The sequence below is a fragment of the Anabrus simplex genome, chromosome 3 (assembly GCF_040414725.1).
Source record: "Anabrus simplex isolate iqAnaSimp1 chromosome 3, ASM4041472v1, whole genome shotgun sequence".
Taxonomy (NCBI): domain Eukaryota; kingdom Metazoa; phylum Arthropoda; class Insecta; order Orthoptera; family Tettigoniidae; genus Anabrus; species Anabrus simplex.
Genome location: NC_090267.1, coordinates 3,488,431 through 3,503,166, shown reverse-complemented (window position 1 = coordinate 3,503,166; position 14,736 = coordinate 3,488,431). Strand labels below are relative to the sequence as shown.

The 14,736-nt window shown below is 38.8% G+C and overlaps 1 long non-coding RNA gene across 1 annotated transcript in view; it reads left to right on the top strand.

Moving 5' to 3' along the window:
* The window catches only part of LOC136866903 (uncharacterized), a 61,875-nt gene that overhangs the window by 15,296 nt on the left and 31,843 nt on the right, over positions 1–14,736 (top strand). The window contains exon 2 of the long non-coding RNA XR_010859577.2: positions 9,466–9,594. This is a non-coding gene — a long non-coding RNA (uncharacterized lncRNA). The remainder of the gene's footprint in view (positions 1–9,465; positions 9,595–14,736) is intronic.

The window sequence follows — 14,736 nt, the reverse complement described above, 5'->3', positions numbered from 1 at the left end:
TTAACACTTTGCCTGGTATACCGATCAATTAGATATCTCAATAGTTGTTAAAATTCTTCCTGTTTCCTTGCTTGTAGACAGGATGAAGTTCTGCTTTTGTCCAATCAGAAGGTAACTTACCTACATTGTTTGCCGATCGTATTACACTATGAAGGTATTTCATCCCTACCTTCCCACTATATTTCACCATGTATTCCAGCTACTTTATGGCATTGGAGTTTATTTGCCATCATTTCCACTTCCTCAACCATAATTTCACTAACCTCATTTGTCATCCTTCCCGTGAGCTTAGTTCGTGATGTCAACAGAAAGATTTCTTTTCATTGATTCCCTGGAAATTTTTAATGTTTACACCGTATTTGGCCAGAACACTAATCATTTCCTGTTTTCCTTCTTTTCTAAGATTCTTTATTACTATCCGGGAAGGTTTTCTTGGTCTTTGACGTAGCCTTTCCAGGTTATTAGCAAAACCTTTCCATGTATTCTTGTAATCAAGACTTATGCAGGGTGTTTCCGTAAGTGTGTGCAAACATTTAACAGGACATAGAGTACACTCCACTGAACAATTTGAGGCAGGCAGCCTGTAGTCATAGAAGCGAGCTTAAGGAGATAATAGAATACAATCACATTACTGTGTGTGACGTGAAAATGAGAACTAATATTTATTGGACATAACTGAATTATAACATCAAAACATTTACGAGATTTTTTATTTTTATTTATCTGGCATGTCTGCTTGCGTATCGAGGCGTTATCTACATTATCGGCCATTGTTGGAACTGCTGCCTAACTGTGGAATTTACCATCAGCTTTTAATTCAAAACTACATCCCTAATTGTTACGTATTTGCTGGGCATTTGGCTGGACTAATGTGATTCGCTGAATTGCCGTTTGATTTCTGCGCGCCTTCGTGGTGCGGGCTTTGAATCATGGGAATTTTGCCACTTCCGCCTTCTCTGTGAGAGAGCCCAGTCGCTCTCTTGTGGTTGAGTATGCAACATGGCTACGTTAAGCCGAGCTGCTGAAGTGACATTGTTGCGGGATTGCAGCGCTTTAATAATGGAGCTTGACTCTGGAGGATAACTTCATTAACCTCAGGGCTATGCCCTTTAATTTTTTTAAATATTTCTCAGTGTGCTCCAGCCTTAATTCCTTGTTATTGGTGTAAGAAGAAAACTTCATATGAGTGTTTACCGTTAACTAGGTGGGATGTGCAAAATGTGTTGTAAGTAGGATATCTTAACTCTACCCTAGTAAGTACTGTAAAGCATATATTATTAAAGTGACCTCGTGCGGCCAAGGAGCACATCTTCGAAACGTCTGTTTGTTAATAAAAAAACTGTAAACGTCTGGTAACAAAATTTACTGTAACGCATAGGATTTAAATTTGTAAAAGTATGTAACAAAGTTTTACGGGAACTTGGAATCGCTAGGTATGCGTGTATGAGGCTGTAGTTCGTGGGTGTTGTTTAAATTTACTGTGTTGTGGTTCGTATCTTGTTTGCCTTCCCATTTCTATGTGTATTTTCCTCCCTATTTTTCTTCTTTGTTTGGAATTGCCTTCCTACTGTGTTGCTTTTGCGTTTGCTGGCTGACAATTTGTAATTTGTATGAGATCGTTATTTGCATTGTCGGGACGTTAATTAAATGACGCCTCATGTGTGCATCTTAGCGTTATCCAAAGCCCCCTCCATTCAAAATTATCTAAGCTGTTGGCGTACCGTTTAAAAATAGGTAAATGTAATTTCCTACTATAACCCATGGGAGTAATAATAATATTATTATTATTATTATTATTATTATTATGATTTTTAGTAAGGTCAAATCTGTGAAAAATTGAAATTTGCTGGTCAACATTTAATTTAATGTATGCCATTCTCTTAACGTTTACTTGTCACATCTATCCATTGTTTGAGTTCCTTGCTTTTGTGGATTATTACGTAATGGTCATCTTTTTTTATCTTCTCTGATGACACGTTATTAATTTTGGTGGCTTTGATGATTATTATGAGATGATGGCTTGGCGTCCGTAAATGTTGCTCCGGGGGTGTGTGCTTCGTGTTCTGTTGTTGTGTGGGCACGCACTGTGTATCTTTTCCTTTGATATTTTCTTATTTGGTTGGGATCATTATCCACCTTGTTTATTATTATTTAATCTGGTTTCCTTTGATTGTGTAATTTTTTTATTCGCGGTTGGAGCCACTGATGTTTTATTATTATACTCCTTGGTGTGTTTTTTTTTTGGGGGGGGGGCGTGTGTCCTCTTATTTGTAGTGTAGCAAATTTCAGTTTGAAACAGATTTTATATCGCGGGCCCGCATATCGGTTGCAAGCAAATTTTAAGATTTAATTTTTAATCTTTCTGTACATAAGGTAACGAGTTAGTTATGAATTTCAAACTTTGATTTTGGTGGAAGCAAATGTTAATTTAATGTAAGCTTCATTTCATCTTAATTTCAATTTTATTTTAAAATACTGTTTCTCTCATTTAGTTTAATTGCATTTTAAATTTTTGGAAAAAGAAATATATATATTTATTGTTCTTATTTTATACCATTTTCAAATTAAATTTACATAGTAAATTTTCTTCATTTTAAATTTATCTCGTGTGTCATTTAGTAGCTAGCAATATTTACCTGGCAACCTGTCAAAGTTATGTAAGACCCTGGCCTTTTAATTCTCACCTTTGCCCTCCACGCTTCATATTTTATGCTACTGCCCTTACGGTAAGTATTGTGCTTGTTTTCTTCTTGATGTTTGTGCTTTTCATTTGGATGTTTTGTTTACTAATTGGCAAGGTTGCACTGTGTAAACTGCAGATACCATCACTGACACTGTGAACATACCATTTGCACTGTATCATATGAAATGTGCTGAATCTGACGGCCGTCAACCTCAGTGCAAGCATGACATAGGCGAACAGGATTCTGACGCACCCTGTCAAATATCCTTGGTGTGCTTCGAGTCACTTCACAAGCAGCTACAATTCAGATAACTAATTCCATCTCCATATCCACTGGGGTCTCATACACCATTGACTAGATATCCCCATAGGAAACAGTCAGGGAGAGTCAGGTCGGGTGACCTCGCAGGCTATGCAGTAGGACCTCCTCTTCCAATCCAGCGCCCAGGGAATACAGCATTTGGATGGTTGCAGACTGATGCGGTGCACCGTCATGTTGTACAACCAAGTGTACGTCGTCCAACAACTGAGGTAGAACTCTTTGCAAGAACCTCAAGTACCGGTGACCATTCAAACAGCCAGGTAGAAGATATGGCTTAATGAGATTGTCGCCTACAATGCTGACCCAGATATTCACAGCAAAACGTACTTGATGGTGTGACTCTACTGCAGTGTGAGGGTTTTCCACAGCCCATACATGGCTATTCCTGCTGTTCGAGATACCATCATGAACAAATGAGGCCTTGTCAGTAAAAAGCATGGTTTGGATGAAATGTGGTTGCTCAATCCATTGTTGGACCAACAATTGGCACAATGCGACCCTTGGTGCAAAGTCAATCTCAAGCATTGGATGATATGAGTGTAATTGTTGTTTGTGGAGTAGTCTCCACACGCAAGTGCATGCAACGCTCACTTCACATGCAATACGACGAATATTTGTAGTGGGGTCCGCTCCAGCACCTTGGGCGTGCGAGTGGTCCTCATGTTGCCTGGTCCCTCGTTTCTTCTTTCCAATCGATCAGTCTCCCGCGTTTGTCGATCGAGAGAAATAAACAGTTGTGACAGTGATGCCTGTTAGGAGATCAGCAGCGAGAGCATTGCAATGTACTTCCCCATGCACAAGGTGCATGTCAGTGAGTTTTGCGAAACTGTACCGGTACCGCTCCATAGTGTTGTACTGTACTTCTCTGAATAATACTGAGCAATAAATGCGTCTGTCAGCATATTTTGTAATGGGACAACGTAAATACGATAAAACAGAGCCAAAGTTAACAAACCTGCATCATGACTTCCTAGTAATGAGGCTTTCCTTGCAGGAAATGAACAGCACAGTACGTGCAATCTTGGATGAATGTTAGTTGTAAATACGAATGCGAGACAAAGCAGTTGACAAGTTTAAACTCCCAGGAGGAAACACCCGGTATGATTCATTCTGTTCTGTTTATCTACTGTATGTGCAGTTTGTTGTGTTCACCAGTCCTTGTTTGGATTATTCCGGATATGCTGTCCTGACTTCATAATTCCACCTAGAGGTTTGCTTTTCCCCAATCTTTACACACAGTTCTTCCTAGGCACTCCCTTGCTGTTTCTGCTACAGCATCCCTCTATGCTATCCATTCTCTTGTTTACATCGTGAACCTGTAACTGTCTACACGGTTATTCCAAATTAGTTACATCTAGGCAGCAGTAAATAACTCCACATGCATAGTTATTTTGCGTAATTTATTTTCCGTGCAAAGCATGTGACCTTGCGGTAGTGGGGAGCCTTGCATGTCCCAGTGAAGCAGATAGCCGAACCGCAGGTGCAACCATATCGGATGGGTATCTGTAGAGAGACCACACTAACGAATGGTTCATTAAAAGGGGGGTAGCAGCTTTTCGGAAGTTAAAAGGGTGGCATTCTAGATGATTGACTGATATGGCCTTGGGATGATTACCTTTGATGTTAGGCCCCTTAAATCAACAAGCATCATCAGATATGGCCTTGTAATAATACTCAACATGGCGTAGTTGTGTTGGTACTGCTACATGGCTGAAATCAGAGGGTAACTACAGCCATAACTAACTCACTAACCCTTTGTATGAATGTACTAATGATGGCTTCCTCCCAGGAGGAGGTAAAGTAGTCCCCCATTCTAATCTCTGGGTGGGAACTACACGAGAGGGGACAATCATCAGGAAGATGGATACTGCCATTCCATGAGTCTGAGCATGGAATGTTACGAGTTTGAATCGTTGCGGTAGGTTAGAGAATCTTAAAAGGGAGATGGATAGACTAAAGTTAGATGTAGTTGGTATAAGTGAGGTATGTTGGCAAGAAGAGCACGATTTTTGGTCAGGCGACTACAGAATAATTAACACAAAATCAAACAGGAAATGTAGAAGTTGGTTTAGCAGTGAATAAGTAAATAGGGCAGCAGGTAAGCTACTATGACCAGCATAGTGAAAAGATTATTGTTGATAAGATAGACACCGAACTAGTGCCCACCACAGTTGTGCAGGTCTATATGCCTATTAGTTCAACAGATGCTGACTCTCCATGGCTAAATGGTTAGCATGCTGGCCTTTGGTCACAGTGGTCCCGGGTTCGATTCCCAGCAGGGTCGGGAATTTTAACCATCATTGGTTAATTTCGCTGGCTGGGTGTATGTGTTGTTTTCATCATCATTTCATCCTCACCACGACGCGCAGGTCGCCTACGGGAGTCAAATTGAAAGACCTGCACCTGGCGAGCCGAAAATGTCCTCGGACACTCCCGGCACTAAAAGCCATACGCCATTTCATTTTCATTTCAGTTCAAAAGATGATGAAGAAATCAAGAGTATATCAAGTGATACGAGATTTAGTACAATATGTGAAAGGTGACAAGAATCTAATTGTCGGCTGGTTGAATTCTGCACTGATCATAATTTAGTCATTGCTAATACTTGGTTCAAAAACCACAAAAGACGCCTGAATACGTGGACGAGACCTGGAGACACTGGAAGGTATCTAATAGACTTCATTATGATTAGGAAGAGATTCAGAAACCAGATGTTGGATTGCAAAACTTTCCTAGGAGCAGACGTGGACTCTGACCACAACTTGTTGGTCATGAAATGCCATTTGAAGTTGAAGAAATTGAAGAAAGGAAGGAATGCAAGGAGGTGGGATATAGACAAGTTGAAATAAAAGAGTTTGAGGGATTGTTTCAAGGAACATGTTGCACAGGGACTAAATGAAAAGGCTAAAAGAAACACAATGGAGGAAGAACGAACAGTCATGAAGAATGAGGTCTCCAGGGCTGCTGAAGAAATGATAGGAAGAAAAGGAAGATCACCTAAGAATCAATAGATAACTCAGGAGATACCAGACCAGATTGATGAATGACGAAAGTACAAGAATGCAAAAAATGAAGAGAGAAAAAGGAATAGATGCGATTAGAGAATGAAGTGGACAGAAAGTGCAGAAGAGCTAAGGAAGAATGGCTAAAGGAGCTGTGCAAGAATGTTGAGGTTGTAGGAAAGGTAGATGCTGCATACAGAAAAGTCAAGTAAACCTTTGGAGAAAGGAAAACTAGGTGTATGAATATTAAGAGCACAGATGGAAAACCACTTCTAGGGAAAGAAGGTGAGGCAGGAACATATCCAACAGTTGTATCAGGGTAAAGACATAGGTGATTTGGTTCTGGAACAGAAGAGGCTGTTGATGCCGATAAAATGGGAGACCCAATTTTAAGGTCAGAATTTGACAGAGCTTTGAGAGACCTGCATAGGAACAAGGCACCTGGAATTGGTGACATTCCTTCTGAATTACTAACTGCCTTAGGAGAAAGCAGCATGGCAAGGTTCCATTTAGTGTGTAAGATGTATGAGACAGGAGAAGTGCCATCCGAGTTTTGGCAGAATGTTTCTATACTTATCCAAGAAAGCTGGTCCTGACAATTGTGAAAACTACCGCACCATCTGTTTAGTATCTCATGCTTGCAAAATTTTAACATATAGTATTTACAGAAGAATGGAAAGAGAAGTTGAAACTGATTTGTGAGAGGATCAGTTTGGCTTCAGAAGAAATGTAGAAACATATGAAGCAATCCTGACTTTATGTCTGATCTTAGAGGATTGAATTAAGAAAGACAAGCATACATACATGACGTTCGTACATCTTGAAAAGCCGTTCGTTAATGTTGATTGGACCAAGCTATTTGAGATTCTGAAGGGGATCGTGATCAGATATGGAGAACGAAGATTTATCTACAATATGTATAAAAACCAGTCTGCAGTGATAAGAATCAAGGGCTTTGTAATAGAAGCAGGAATCCAGAAAGGAGTGAGGCAAAGCTGCACTTTCCCCCCCAACTTTTCAGTGTATATAGAGAACAGGCAGTAAAGGAAATCAAAGAGGAATTTGGGAAGTGAATCTCAATCCAACGAGAGGAAATCAAAACCCTGGGATTTGCTAATTATGTTGTTATTTTATCTGAGACTGCAGGAGATCTGAAGAAATTGCTGAATGGTATGAACAGAGTCTTAAGTAAGGAGTACAAGATGAAAATAAATAAATAAATTGAAAGAAGTTGGTGATGCAGGAAATATTAAATTAGGAAATGAAGTTGTAAAGGAAGGAGATGAATATTGTTACTTAGGTAGTAAAATAACTAACAATGGCAGAAGTAGGGAGGACATAAAATGCAAGGAAAGAAGGCTTTTCTTAAGAAAGAAAATTCACTCACATTGACCACTGATATAGGGATTGACTGGAGTGTGGCGTTGTATGGAAGTGAAAGATGGAGAATAGAAGCTTTCAAAATGTAGTGTTACAGAAGAATGCTGAAGGTGAGATTGAATCACAAATAAAGAGATGCAGAATCGAATTGGTGAGAGTTCAATTTGGTTAAATTTTATGGGAAGAAGAGATGGGGATTATGTCACATATCCAAGCAGATGGTCAAGAAGAGTGGATGGAGGGTAATCTGCTGGCTAGACTTAAAATTTGAAAATGGTACAAAAGGACTTAGCATCTTAAAACTTGATGATATGATATGAAGTTTGTTAAAAATCTGAAGAAAATTGAGAAGTTAGATTCAGAATTATCCTGTTATACTTTTAGGTAATTAATTTGGAATAACTAGTTTTTTTGTACTTGTCCCTAATCATATCCATGAACTTTTTTATTTCCTCATCCTGGAGAATCTATACCCTTGTTCATCTCCAAACACATTTCACTTTCCCTATCCTAGGCCTAGATATACTTATTTCTCATCTGCACTTTCACTGAGACATTTCTCATTATAATTCCTCCAAGTGGCCACATCATTGCCCTTTTACATGTCTAACAGAAACTATTGTAGCATTCCTTATGATCAGTCATACTCCATACTCTGCCTTTCCCTTTTTAGCACCTGTTAAGAAAACTATAGTCTCCTATCTCTTCTTTATCTCCCCTTTCCTGAATATCATAAACTCCTCACACTCCTATGCACATCCTGACTCAGCCAGTTCTACTTCCTTTCCTTAATAAGCCCTATTAATATTGATAGCTCTCCAGTGAATTAAATTATGTTTGCCAAATTGTTTCCAAGGGGGCCCTTGACTGTCAAATGGAGGTGAGACTCTGTTACTGCCCTTAAAACTTTTCAATCTCAGTAAATTCTGTGTAGCACTCACACACATTCTGAGTGGGGATCTCTCCACCTGTGAGCACATGGTGGGCCTTCACTTAGAATATATCTCTGATGCTCGCTCCTTTTCCATAGCAATTTGTTTCTGGTCTCTCAGGACCACTTACTAGAGCATTCAGCTGTTGGCCATGGTTCATGATATAGGACATGAAAACACTATCAATTTACAAATGGTCAACAGTAGCCAACTGATCTGTGGTCAAATGTGTTTCTATTCAGGAACTCTTACAGTGTGATTCAGTCATATTTTCAAATACACTCATGAGGTTACGTGAAAAAGTTGATAAACATGTGTGTCCATTGGGATTAAATCTAGAGCAGGTGAGCTTAAACTTGGAAACACATTTGTTTCATACAGTTGAGCTGTGACTTCATTAGATATGTTCCGTTTCCTGATTGAGCTTAACCCATTACATGTATTCTCTCTGAAATACATCTCAGTACATTTGCACACATGAACATCAACATTTGCAGAAACATACAGATTACCCATATTTTTAAAAGGAATAAATGAAGAGGATCTTTCTTTTGCACAACTGCTCCCATCACATTGTAGAGAATTGACTAATTTCTTTACTGCAAATCCTGAGATGTACTCAATAATATTTTGTGATGTTAATGTGAGAGATGAGTAAGAAAGAAAATAATCACGCTCACTGTTTTCAACAACAGCTATGTGGCAGTGTGTGTCATCTTCATGTCCATGAACTGAGTACTTTTGGCATCCCTCGTACAGTTTATATAAACATTCAGATATTTTCTATCTGTCCAAGTGATTGTTACAACTTGACACCAGGACCACTTCTCAAATGTCTTGATTTTCAATATTTCTTATATGATTTGGCATCTTAGTAGTGAATTTAATTACATTAATATGTAGACAACTCATTTATGTGAGCACATTTCATATTGCCTCATTTTCTTCTGCACCCAAACGCTGACCATTCTGTCACACTAGTTTGTAAGGAAGTAATATGAACTCTGTATAAAAACATCTTCATTGAACACAGTAACATACAGTGGATGACAAGTTTCGAGCTTCACTCTGCCAGTCTATAGCTGTTGGTTAGAGCCAAACAACAATATCAATAATAATGTAAAATATTTTTGACTTGTATTACAGTGCAGAGTCAAGAGAATTAATTTACATCCCCATCACTATCTAAATCTTCATATGTCTTGTGAAATGGACTCGCAAGTGCAGATCAAAGAGGAACCAGCCTGTCATGAGGAAAGTGTAAATACTTCACTTGTAAGTATTATTCTAGATGACTTTATAATGATTAGAATTTAACTGTTTGTTGTTGGCTAAGTTTGACTGGTTACATAACTCTACTTGTATATGTTGTTGAGGATGTGTGGCTATCTGTTCTTAAGGCCTGTATTAGGTTTATTATAGAGTTTAATTGGACGGCGATTGGCTTCTGTATTTAAAGTGTTAGTTGCCAGATCAATAGATATTAGATCCACATTATTCCTTTTTGTATTCATCTTAAATTGACGTAAAATTATTTATATGATTACGTAAATGTGGAAATGCAGAATTTGCAGGAAAACGTGTTGTTCTGTGTCCAGCATAATCTCTGGTAATCTTCTTACTATGCAGCTTTTAATTCAGTAGCTCCTCATCTTGACAGTAAAAATGTCAGTCCGAGTGGATCAGATGGTAGATTTCAAGTTGGTACATTCAATTACTGCTGGGTCTGGTGATATTAAAGGTGCTCCAACATACCAGCCTCATACTGGCACATAAAAGTCCTCTTGTGGGACAAAATTCTGGCATCTTACTTTTTCAGAAACTATGAAAGTAGTAAGTGTTTATTTAAAGATAAAAACTTCATTGTTCCATATTGAAATTATTGATGTTAAAAATTAAATAATTGAAAAGGAGGTTCAACCTATTCAATACTTAAAAGAAGGAAATGCAGTAATCACATTCCTATTTAAATGGGACCGGTTTCGACCTTAGTCCAGGTCATCATCAGCCGTAAAAAGATGTACAATGTTTATGAATATTGGAGGTCAGTTTCACACTTTGATAGGCACAAAGACACGACACCACATTCTGTATGCACAAAGTCACAACACTATCAATTAATATACGAAGTTCAAAAATAACTAGAAGTCGCAGACGAATAGATTTGTAGTAGAAAGCCGCCAGCTCCTGGTGATCAGCACGGCACATTCAAGGTCATGCGCTGCAGTCGAACGCCAAAGTAGAGTGGAGAATGTTTTTGAAGGTCTAGAATTTGTCACGGTTGCGGGAAGTTAAGTACGTATATAAAAATATACGACGCAAATCAGAATAATTGAGTGAGTGCTTGTACTCCTGCTAAGTTCTTGGAAAACAGTTGACATTGAAAAAAACAATTGTAGAGAGAAGAAAAAATGTAGTAAAAAGCGCAATATCGGAAAACAAATGAAAACTTATATGCACAGTGCGCTATTTTTAAATGAAAAATTTTTAGGTTATGATTGAAGTAGTCAAAGTTGGTGCAAGACAAGAGTTAAAATTTGAAAGAGGAGAACTCCAAGCATAGTTTCACCAGTATTGACTTAATGACTTAAATATACTTAAAATCATTAACAAAGGCCCCCTCTTAAACATTACTGAAAATTGCTTTATCCACCTTGACCAGTACTTCAACCCTAATTTCAATTTAAACGACATTTCTGAAAAACCCAATATCCTTTTTGACTTCCTAATTCTTCTTCTCAAAAATTCCAAATTCCAAAACCCCAATTCTATTTTCCATGCCTTACATAGTTCCCACCCACATTTTCTACCTCCAATAACCCACCCTCCTAACCCACCCTAAACTACCCCTCCTTCATTTCCCTATCTTATCCTTCCTCATTACCATCTAACTTCAATTTCTTTTATTCTTTCTCTTATTTCACTATCACTCTTCCTCGTTTAATTTATTCTTCCTTCTCTATAAAAAAAAAAAAAAAACCTTCATTTCGGTTCTCCTCTTTCAAATTTTAACTCTTGTCTTGCACCAACTTCGACTACTTCAATCATAACCTATAAATTTTTCATTTTAAAATAGCGCACTGTGCATATAAGTTTTCATTTGTTTTCCAATATTGCGCTTTTTACTACATTTTTTCTTCTCTCTACAATTGTTTTTTTCAATGTCAACTGTTTTCCAAGAACTTAGCAGGAGTACAAGTACTCACTCAATTATTCTGATTTGCGTCGTATATTTTTATATACGTACTTAACTTCCCGCAACCATGACAAATTCTAGACCTTCAAAAACATTCTCCACTCTACTTTGGCGTTCGACCGCAGCACATGACCTTGAATGTGCCGCGCTGATCACCAGGAGCTGGCAGCTTTCTACTACAAATCTATTCGTCTGCGACTTCTAGTTATTTTTGAACATCGTATATTAATTGATAGTGTTGTGACTTTGTGCATACAGAATGTGGTGTCGTGTCTTTGTGCCTATCAAAGTGTGAAACTGACCTCCAATATTCATAAACATTGTACATCTTTTTACGGCTGATGATGACCTGGACTAAGGTCGAAACCGGTCCCATTTAAATAGGAATGTGATTACTGCATTTCCTTCTTTTAAGTATTGAATAGGTTGAACCTCCTTTTCAATTATTTAATTTTTAACATCAGTAGTAAGTGTAAGAGAACTAATGACAACTGGACAGGGAAATTCCATTCTTGCTATTATGTACATGTGATATCACCCAGCAGTACATCTTCCTTATTTATGAGATAAAAGGGGAACTATGAGTTTCACCTTTTGGCATACCTAGGGATATTTATATTTGTTATGTTATTCTTGAAGCGTATGGAAGATCGTTTTGGTGAAGTTTGAAAGGTTGACTGTGTTGATGTGGTGTTTAAACACTTGAGATAGGGGAAGAGTAGGACAATCCATTGCATTCTGTCATGAGGTTGTCAGCTATTTGTCTTTATTTTTCTGTACTGTCACAGAGTGGTGAAGTAATTATATTCATTTTGTGGAAGTATGATCCAAAGGAGAAATGGTTTGTAAGCAATTGCTCGAGCAGATGAATTCACAAAGTCTGTGGTAAATGCTGAGAATAAATAGCATTTTGCTATTTGACCTATGTTGTAAGTTCCTGTATCTTGTCATTGTATCTGTACCTAGATAACTGACCAGACAGTCTGATCTTCCATTCCTTCAAAGTCCTGCTTCTCCTTTCATCCAATTTTTGATGAATGGTTTTCTATGCAATTGGAACAGCAAACCATTGCGTTCTGTTCCTGTTTGTGATGGGAATTAAGCCTGCTTTGAAGTCTACAAGGATGGCATAGGAGCTCTCACTTGTTTGTTTGTCTCGAATATAATCTGTGGCCATTGAAATAGCATATATTTCAGCTTGAGAAAGGTACATTCCATTTGTGGTCTTTGTAGACTGATGTAAATTTTCTTCCAGCATTTCTCAAATACCATTTCTCCCACCACATGATTGTCCATGTTTTAGCCATCTGGACATTAGCTTGTCTTTTATGCCCTTGTGTGGACACAGATATGATAGTCCTTCAGGTTGATTCTTTTTGTTTTCCAACTTTTGGGATGACAACATTAGTAGGAATATATATATATATATATATATATATGGATGTAATATCATGAGGAAAAATAGCATGGTCGGTAGGCACAGTACCAGTGATTGCTAAAAGGGCTTCATTAAATGCAGTTCTGTAGGCTATGGCAAGAAAGATGAGAAAAGATCTTTCATATATCATAATTTTGTTTTAGCTCCTGTAGATGTAGAGGAATACCAGCCCTCTGATTTGTGTGACAAAGCTGGAAGTATGGCTTGTTCATACATTATCATCAGACTAGAGAATTATGGAAAGGAACAAGTCGTACAGAGAGATAGGAATACATGTGGAAGAGGAGACGAGGAATCTCTCCACAATGCCGTCCTCTCTCCTCACAGTTCTTGTACATACACTGCTGTGCTCTCTCCTCACAGTTCTTGTACATACACTGCTGTGCTCTACCTGCACAGTTCTTGTACATACACTGCTGTGCTCTCTCCTCACAGTTCTTGTACATACACTGCTGTGCTCTATCTGCACAGTTCTTGTACATACACTGCTGTTCACTCTCCTCACAGTTCTTGTACATACACTGCTGTGCTCTGTCATCACAGTTCTTGTACATACACTGCTGTGCTCTCTCCTCACAGTTCTTGTACATACACTGCTGTGCTCTCTGCTCACAGTTCTTGTACATACACTGTTGTGCTCTATCTGCACAGTTCTTGTACATACAGTGCTGTGCTCTATCTGCACAGTTCTTGTACATACACTGCTGTGCTCTATCTGCACAGTTCTTGTACATACACTGCTGTGCTCTATCTGCACAGTTCTTGTACATACACTGCTGTGCTCTATCTGCACAGTTCTTGTACATACACTGCTGTGCTCTCTCCTCACAGTTCTTGTACATACACTGCTGTGCTCTCTCCTCACAGTTCTTGTACATACACTGCTGTGCTCTCTCCTCACAGTTCTTGTACATACACTGCTGTGCTCTATCTGCACAGTTCTTGTACATACACTGCTGTGCTCTATCTGCACAGTTCTTGTACATACACTGCTGTGCTCTATCTGCACAGTTCTTGTACATACACTGCTGTGCTCTCTCCTCACAGTTCTTGTACATACACTGCTGTGCTCTATCTGCACAGTTCTTGTACATACACTGCTGTTCACTCTCCTCACAGTTCTTGTACATACACTGCTGTTCACTCTGCTCACAGTTCTTGTACATACACTGCTGTGCTCTATCTGCACAGTTCTTGTACATACACTGCTGTTCACTCTGCTCACAGTTCTTGTACATACACTGCTGTGCTCTATCTGCACAGTTCTTGTACATACACTGCTGTGCTCTCTTCTCACAGTTCTTGTGCATACAGTGCTGCGCTCTCTGCTCACAGTTCTTGTACATACACTGCTGTGCTCTCTGCTCACAGTTCTTGTACATACACTGCTGTGCTCTCTTCTCACAGTTCTTGTGCATACAGTGCTGCGCTCTCTGCTCACAGTTCTTGTACATACACTGCTGTGCTCTATCTGCACAGTTCTTGTACATACACTGCTGTTCACTCTCCTCACAGTTCTTGTACATACACTGCTGTTCTCTCTGCTCACAGTTCTTGTACATACACTGCTGTGCTCTCTCCTCACAGTTCTTGTACATACACTGCTGTGCTCTCTCCTCACAGTTCTTGTACATACACTGCTGTGCTCTCTCCTCACAGTTCTTGTGCATACACTGCTGTGCTCTCTGCTCACAGTTCTTGTACATACACTGCTGTTCACTCTCCTCACAGTTCTTGTACATACACTGCTGTTCTCTATCTGCACAGTTCTTGTACATACACT